General features: G+C 46.9%; 1 long non-coding RNA gene across 1 annotated transcript; it reads left to right on the top strand.

The window, feature by feature from the left end:
• The first annotated feature begins 7,086 nt into the window (after positions 1-7,086).
• Positions 7,087-7,990, top strand: LOC142803133 (uncharacterized). The gene is made up of 2 exons (XR_012894001.1): positions 7,087-7,209; positions 7,640-7,990. It is a non-coding gene; the product is annotated as an uncharacterized LOC142803133 (long non-coding RNA).
• Positions 7,991-8,971: the final 981 nt, after the last annotated feature.

The following is an 8,971-nucleotide window of genomic DNA, read 5'->3' on the forward strand; positions in this document are numbered from 1 at the left end:
TGATCATAATTTGTACTGCGATGGCAATAATATAGACACTCTCAGCTAGATTTCGCCGCTGGCGTCGTCGTCAACGTCACTCACCATATATGTATCTATATATGTGAAAACGCAAGAAAGAAAGAGAAAACCAGAAAAGGACTCTGGTGTGCAGAATTGAACTTGGGACCTCTGAAGCGTGTCTGCGAGGCGTTAACCACTGAGCCACAGAGCAGCCCCTACTTCAACGTTCAAACGGCAAGCTATTTATACTTATCTTTTACCGCCGGTGACGGGCATCTCGGAGGGCGGCGGAGGGACTGTCGTGTTTTAAGCATTACCAGCAAGATGGCGCAATGAGCCCGCGGTGGCATGCACTCTCATTTCCCATGCATACTTTGCCTCGCGGAGAGGAGGGGTGGATGTAAAGTCCCTGGGTGATCACACACGCGCCCTTATCTCGCATTGGGGAAGATCGTACATCTTGGTTGGCCTTTAGTTGTCACCGGAACAATTCACTGAAAAGGTCTTTCACCGAAAAGGTCACTGCACTCGTTGCACAGTCTCTCTTTGCAAAAAAAGCGCGCTTTTCAGATACAGCGAAGTAACAACTGAGACGGTTATTTGCGCTCATCTCTGCCTGTTAGAGCGTTTCGTGCGTTATTTTTGCGTAAGAAACGCGGGGCACGTTTCGATCTGCTTACCATTCTGCGCGTGAACTTCCATCTTTTTGCTATCGCGTTCATTGCTTCGCCTTTGCGGCAAAGCTGTGACTGTTTTTAAGGAAAAACGTCTCTGAAAACAATGTTTCGGCAAGTCAACTTGCTCTTGTCAGGCCAACAGCCTCGTCTTGACGAAGAAAAGTTCACTTGTCAAAACGTTGGCTCCAGCAACATTCCTTGTAATGATTGTTAGAAGTATTTAGTCCATCACATCTATTTGAGCGACAGTATTAGAAGTAAAGAATTCAACCGCGGCCACATGAATTTCATGAACAGGAAGGAGCTTATAATTACTTGACATCATTTGAACTACACGCCAAAAGTAAAGGAAGCAACAACTATGTAGCCGAGTCAACACAGATTCAAGCCGTTCATTAAACTCATTTTGCCGGCACTAGCTTGACTGCCGTGTTGACCATTAAGTCTAGTGACACTACACTTCTGTAAGTCCGGTCAGGCTTGCATAAAGCTGGGTTGATACTCCTGTGCTCATGCGAAATCAATATCTGCTCAAATAATAATTCCAAGTACTTCTGCTCACCTGTTGCCACTATGAAACTGAAAAAAACCTTCGCGGAACTTGAAATTCCCAGGTTAACGCACGGTAGAGCCACGAAAAGCATGCTTTGCCTGATTAGCCATGTTCGTCTAATGCATGGTTGACTTGCTCGGCGCAGCTCACAGCGGCTTCCGTTTTCTTCCCGCCACAAGTTGCTTTCTCTATCTTTCCCGTAGTTGCGTGCATAGTGAGCGCGATCCAACTTGCAATATCGCTGAGCGAGTGGCAAGAAGGAGCGGATGCAAGCTTTGCGAACTAAAGTAAGCCACTACCCGTGCTTCGCTTGATTTAAAATTCCTGAAATAAGAAATAAAAACGACATATAAGCAAAAGAGAATTTCTTTACAGTGGGATCGAAATGCTTTCTCTGTAAAGAGTTGTGAAAGCCAACCAATAAGAATATACGCATCAACCTCACTCCATTCAACCAGATCTTAGGATGCCCGGAAACCGCTACGAGTGGGCATGTTCCTTGAAACCTAAACTAGCGCTGAGTTTTTGGGGCCTGGTGCGCTTTCTAGGTGAGGGCTACTCGCTCGAAAGTCATGTGAGCAAAGGAACCTTGGATTTCTTCAACGTCTTTCTGCCTGAAAGTCCCTGTACCACGTCCTTAGAATGTCGCTGAGCACACGACATGGGTGAATAGGAACGCGTAAACTCCACCATGTTTAAAGTTTTGATTACCAGCCCTATACAACCTCAATCTTCACGTTTTCATAACAGTGATACTTACACCCACCATTTGTTTATTTTAGTAAGTTGGCTTTCTAGCAGCAACACCCACACTGAGAGGAAACTGTCTTCCTGCAAACGCAGAAGTGATGGAGTAGTCACAACTGAGTAGTAAGCTTGAGATATCATATTATAATGTTATATTAACGCTTTTTAGTGCCATTATTTTACCACACCATTAGAAAATAAAATACAAATTAATAAAAAATAAAATCTCACCTTATTTTTGATTGCTATTTATTGAGGCATTCGCCTTCATTCAATTTGTTATCCGCTAAATTTATCTCGTGTACGTACTCTGCTTCCAGAACGTCATTTGTTTCCGTTCACCCTTTTGGTAATTTTAAAGCCACCCAGAACATGTGGCTTTCTGGAAGATGTATAGCTCAGTCAGGAATGTTACAGTACTGCTATGTTTGTAGCGATGAAGCTGTTTTTTGTGGTCGCTTTCACGATTGGTGACCGTCGTAGATGGTAGATACTAGCGGAATTCACCAGTAGAATGTGATTAAATGCCACTATCGATGTGTGCCACTCCTGCCACTGCTTCCGCTACTCACTACTCCCACGACACACCACTAAGCCTACTGCAGCTCCCGCCGCTCCTCTCACATCGTTAAGCCACTTCTTTCCCCCTCCACTCCCACTTCAATCAACCCACTTCATTCGAGGTCAATGTACCCCAATGTTGCAAATAAAAGAGGACGAAGGTGTGGTGGTACACGAGCAACATCCAGGGGCACTGGTTCACTCGGTTCTTCTGTTTACTTTGATACAGCCAGACGTACGAGTCCGGGTCTGCTCTTTGTTATCCACACTTAGTTCTGGTGCTGAAGCCCATGTGTGGGTGGTCAATGTCAGGTGTTATATTTGGTAACACCGAAGGATCCGGAGTGCTTCGCTACTCGTCATGTTCAACTTCGTGGAGATTAGTGGATTTTATTCAACGTGTAGCTTCCAGAATGACCAAGTGGCATATTGCATTATCGCATATCTTATAGATAGATCATCATTATTATTATGTTGGCCTGTATGAAAAGAGCTGAACTTATGATGATACATCATACCAAACCTGTAAATACATGCCGATTACTATGATTGCATACAAACGAAGAAGTCATGACGGCCCCGCCTAGACGACCAAAGCGGGGTAGTCAATCGCCTCAGCGTCTAAAGAAATAGTCTCACTCTTGTTCTCGGCAACGTTCTCTGCAGACGGAGTCAATGACCGCCCGGATCATGACGTCATCTAGAGTACACGCGTATTGGTGCACGCTTGTGTGCATCCGCCTTTGAAGGGAGAATGCCGCTGACTTCTAAAGTTGTTACTGGCCACAGCTTGTTGATGTGTTGTCTTTCTAGCAACACCACTCATATTGCGAAAAAGCTAACTTTCCAGGCAGAAGAACATGTCTCATTATTTATGCTGACCGAACGACAATGGTGTCCGTCCGGTCTCCGTGCGGTAATACAATAACCACCACAAATAAGTAGGTTTCCTTGGTAGTGCTCGGATTAAGCTCAAGCCCTAACCCCGCAGGCAAGTGTTTTGACCCCAGCGTTAAGAACCGTGCCCAAACAATCACGTGAAGGCGTTGTACCCATGGAACACATGAAAAACAATTAAAGTAATGCTTTCTGTGAAGATTTCGTTGAAGAATTGGAATAAGAGCCTATCATAAGACAATTGTGTAAAGACGACAGCTGAAGGCAGAAAAAAATCACAGCATATCCACGAAGTGAATGATGATGAGTGGGGCGAAGTTTTGGAGGGTAATATCGGTAAACCGTGAACTACTCGTCCGCTGGCCGCGTCCATCCATCCGTCAGTTCCTCTTTCTGTCTGTCTATCTGTCTGTCCCTCCGTCCGCCCATCTAGTGAACACTCCAAGTACCAACATCTCGCACATTTTCACCATATTGTCATGGGTATAGAAAGGTACCTCAGGCACGTGCGCCAAAATGACACAGAAGGAATGAAGACGACGATGTTGTTGTGGGGATGTGTCTGGTCTGCCCTGTTGTCCTGCATCCTCGCGCACTGTGTGGTGGCGTTCACTTATTAAATACTCCACGTTACAATATGTTCCTCATATACAAGTACCGCCATCCAGCGGACATTCTAAGGACTAAACCAGAGGTAGCTACCTGATGATTTGATGATTGATTTGTTGGGTTTAACGTCCCAAAACCACCATATGATTATGAAAGACGCCGTAGTAAAGGGCTCCAGAAATTTCTACCACCTGAGTCCTTTAGCATGCACCCAAATCTGAGCACACAGGCCGACAGTATTTTCGCCTCCATCGAAAATGCAGCTGCCGCTGCCGGGATTTGATCCCGCAACCTGCGGGTCAGCAGCCGAGTGCCTTAGCCACAAGACCACTGCGGCTGGGCTGGTGCCTACCTACTACTACTACTACTACTACTACTACTACTACTACTACTACTACTACTACTACTACTACTACTACTACTACTACTACATACATCGGGGATGCATGACCCACGGCTTTAGAAGCTCTGCCCCTAAAATTTGTACTTGGTGAAAATCTAACGCCAAACTCGCGTTTCTGGGAGAGGTACCTTTTGAGCGTTCCTTTTAAGTCGCTGAGGAGCGCCTTAAGATGATGAAAGGCACCATGTCAATTACACCTCAAAACAGCATTGCAGAATGGCCACAACCAGCAATAAGCTCAAGGGTTTCTTTTGCGTTCCTCTGAGATTACTCGATGGCGATGTTGTCGTTGTAGCCTCTAACTCAAGTGGATGGGTCAAAAGTTGATTACATGACATTGTTAACCTTTTCGATGACTGAATTGAGATAACCAATAGAGCAACATACATAAAAAAGAATGCTATAAATGTTTTCACCCAATTCAGATCAGACACAATGAATTTCTTTTGGATATAAAATGAAAGGGAAAGACATGAAAATCGGAGCACGTCCACAGAGGGAATGTTGACAAGGGGAACGAAGCGTCCGTCCGCCCATCGAATGTCCATTGTCTGTCTGTGTTGGCTACGCCGGAGGGTCGTGAGACTACCTTAGACCATAAGAAGCTTCGCCCCTAAAGTATAAACTTCTTGAAGCCATCGACTTTTTCTTTTCAGTAGATTGTATTTATCCCCTTTCTCTCAAAATATTTCGGCATCTAGGGTGGTCTTGCGCTGTCTTTGGTATTGGCGGCGTTTTAAGCTATCTGCGCTTCACGTGCCTCCAAAAACGGCCCACCCGAAGCCAAGCGACGGTGTCATGCGATGACGTCATCCCGTTGCTTCACATTAGAGTAACGTCATGATATACGTGTTATTATGTGACGTTTTAATGAAGTCACAAGGTAACGTCCTCACGTGATAATGATTTTTTGCATCCCTTGTGTTGACGACAACGCCGATGGTCAATGTTCGTGTTTGACATGGTATCTAAGGCGATAGCCTTTGTTACGAGCCGCGTCGGTGGCAGCAGCGGACCCAGTAGGTAGCATGGAGCTGGGTGGTGGTCGTCATTCCGCAGGCCACGGGGACGTTCAGAACTCTAGAGAGTTGATGCAGAGGGACAGGCGTAGAGGAAAACTTAACAAGACGTTTATTTGCAACATGTTGGACAGTAACGTCCGAACGACGACTCTTCTCGCGACTTCCTCCTGTTTCCTTCTGGCAGGCTGCTCCCGCTGCCTCGCCGTGCAGTTCCGAAGATAGGGGTGGAATGTCACTTCGGGGAACCAACCACTCAAGGAGAGCACAACACAAGACAAGTATCCCTTCACGCACGTGGCAGAGCACGTGGCAGACGGACGTGGCACAGGCGCGGGGACCCGGAGGCGACCACGCAGGAGAAATTCACGGCAGTCACTCCTGTAGCACACAACCGGCCTTCCGCACATTCCAGAGGGGCCCGCCCGTAGCCACTGCCCCGCAGGCGAAGCGCACAGCCGAGACAAATACAGCCGGTGCAGGTGACAACCCGCACCCCACAAAAGAATGTCCGAGATGACGGGAAGGCACGCTTGGGGGCAGCCGGCCCAAGGACTTCTTTACTGCTTTGTAACAGCTTCTCCAGCGGTCGGCCGAGACCTCGACGTACAAAGGTCATCCACCTCTGTGGGGAGAGGTTCATAAAGACAATGCTGGTGTGCTGAAGCCGTGGACACCTCGATGTGGCTCTGCTGCATTACTCTGTCACCCCCGGTGATCTGGAGCCTCTGGTAGCGTCGTCCGAAATGGGAGAAAGGCTCCCGCTCTGCTGGCCAACATTCCTTCTCGAAAGACAGCTCCTGTGTCCACCACGCGAGAAACACAACCGCCAAGCAGGCAAGCGCCCATACTCTCTTCCTGAGATCCAACCAGGCTTTTACTTCATCGAAAACGACCTGTTATTCATTACAATAGCAGCAGCAATTCCAACAACCCAATCTGAAATAGGTTGCTCAAATTCACAAACACGTGTCGTGATAAAGCACAAGTACAAAAAAAAGCAATTGTAAACCTGTCACATAAAAAAATGGAACCTAAATACCCAAGCCAGATTACCTGACGCCATCAAGATCCCTAGAAACAACGACTTAAGCCATCAGCGTTGCCATTCAATTTGCTTCTCTTGTAGCGAATTTCGAAAGAGTATTGTTGCAATAGCAAGCTCCAGCGAAGTAGCCGGCCGTTCTTAGGCGACATCGTTTGCAACCACGTGAGGGGACAGTGGTCCGTCTCGATAATAAACTCTGATCCCGCGAGATAGCATGCGAGCTTCTGAACCGCCCATACAACACAGCCGCATTCTTTCTCTGAAGCGCTATAGGCTTCCCCCCTTACAGTTAGTTTGCGGCTTGCATATAGCACGGGATTTTCCTCTACTGCGTCGTTTCTCTGACACAATACTACGCCCATGCCGCGGTCACTTGCATCGCACTGAACCACGAAGGGTCTAGCGTAGTCGGGGGCTTGAAGTACAGGTTGGCTCATGAGCTCATTTTTCAACGCTAAGAATGTCCTCGCTTTCTTTTCATCCCACTCCAGAATCTGAGGTTTGCTTTTTCTAAAAGCGTCAGTAAGCTGGCTGGCAAGCTCTGAATAACGGGAAATGTAATGCTGGTAGTACCCTGCCAATCCTAGGAACGACCGCACATCTGTCTTTGTCCGGGGCTGCGGAAAATTGTCAACTGCCGCCACTTTGACATCGGAAGGTCTGCGGTGGCATTGCCCCACTACGTGACCCAGGTAAGTAACCTCTTCTCGGCCAAGTTGGCACTTCCCAGCCTTCACGGTCAGTCCTGATTCGCGGAAACGTTGAAGCACTGCTCGCAAGTGGGTGAGATGTTCGGACCATGACCCTGAAAATACTGCTACATCATCCAGATAAGGCAGGGCAAACCCCTCTAAACCCCGCAATACCTTGTCCATGAGAGCCGAGAAACAGTAGGGGGCATTCTTTAAGCCGGAGCTCAACACCTTAGGGCGGTATGTTCCTAAGGGAGAAATAAACGCCGCATATCTGCTGGCCCTTTCGGTCAGGGGCACCTGCCAATAACCCCATACGAGGTCGAAGGATGTACTTAGCACTGCTTACTGCCTCAATTCTTTCCTCAGTGGGCCAGGCAGCAGCACTACCGGCGGGATGCTCAGTAATCCCTTCTGCTTCGTTCTTCAGGTTTTGGCTGTGCTTCAAGAAATTCGGCTACCACAGCGCGGCTGCCTCCCTGGAATCAAGCAAGCCGAACTGCTACGCAGATATGGACCGGAGCCATCGCCGCTTGCCGACTACGGTATCAGCAGCATCAAAAGTCCTCACACCGCAAGATGGTCATTGCGACCATCTTCGGTGACGTCACATCACGTGTCCATCTTGGAAGCTACAAAAGGGCGTGAACCGGCGAGCCACCCCAGTGGGCCAGGCAGCAGCACTACCGGCGGGATGCTCAGTAATCCCTTCTGCTTCGTTCTTCAGGTTGGTGATAACCGGCCATCGCATTGTTTTCGTAGTGACAACCCTTATTTGTTGCTGCTGCCTTGCCCACACTTTGTACTAAACGTTGTTACTTATATTTTCACCCTAGCAAAAAGTTTATTACTTTGTGGCGACATTGAAACAAATCCCGGTCCCTCCCAAAGTGATACGTTGCGTGAGTTACTGGCTGGACAACAAAAAATAATGGAAACCATGGCATCTATGCAATCTTCTCATGAGAAGATAGAAAAGAAATTGTCATCAGTAAGCGACAGAATGGAGGCAATGGAGAAACAGCTGTCTAGTCTTGCCACATTGGGCGATAAGATTAAAGACTTAGAAGACCAAATGTCCCACCTTGATAGAAACTTCGTGGCGCTTAGGGACAAAGTAGATGATTTAGAAAATAGGAGTCGCCGAAATAACCTAATCATCTATGGTCTTTATGAACCCAAGAATGAGACACATGAAGAATTGGAAAAGAAATTTAATAAGGACATTGTAGAAGAAAAACTGGGACTTCAAGCGGTCAGCATTGAGCGAATTCATAGGTTAGGCCGCAGTATGGAAAATAAAAATCGTCCAATTGTAATAAAGTGTCTGGATTATAAAGAAAAGCTGTCAATTTTAAAAGCTTCGCATAAACTTAAAGGCACTTTATTGTCTATTGCGGAAGATTTTTCGCATCATGTCCGTGAGCAGCGAAGGATGCTTTGGAAAACTGCTCAAGACGAAAAGGAAAAAGGGGCTAAGGTAAAGCTTATCTATGATAAGCTAAGTGTAAACGGCGTTATGTACGGTTGGGACAGTGACAAGAAATGCCGCTTTCAGTTGAAAAGTGATAGGCGGGTTTGACAAAGGCAAAGTGATGATCGATTCTTGAAACTTCTTAACATCAATTGTAGGAGCGTAGTCAATAAAAGCACAGAGCTTGAGGGGCTAATTATTGCTAACGATCCTGATATTGTTATACTGACTGAGACATGGCTCAGTGATGAAATATACGATAGTGAATTCGTTCCATCAGGATACCGA

The sequence above is a fragment of the Rhipicephalus microplus genome, chromosome 3 (assembly GCF_043290135.1).
Source record: "Rhipicephalus microplus isolate Deutch F79 chromosome 3, USDA_Rmic, whole genome shotgun sequence".
Classification (NCBI taxonomy): Eukaryota; Metazoa; Arthropoda; class Arachnida; order Ixodida; family Ixodidae; genus Rhipicephalus; species Rhipicephalus microplus.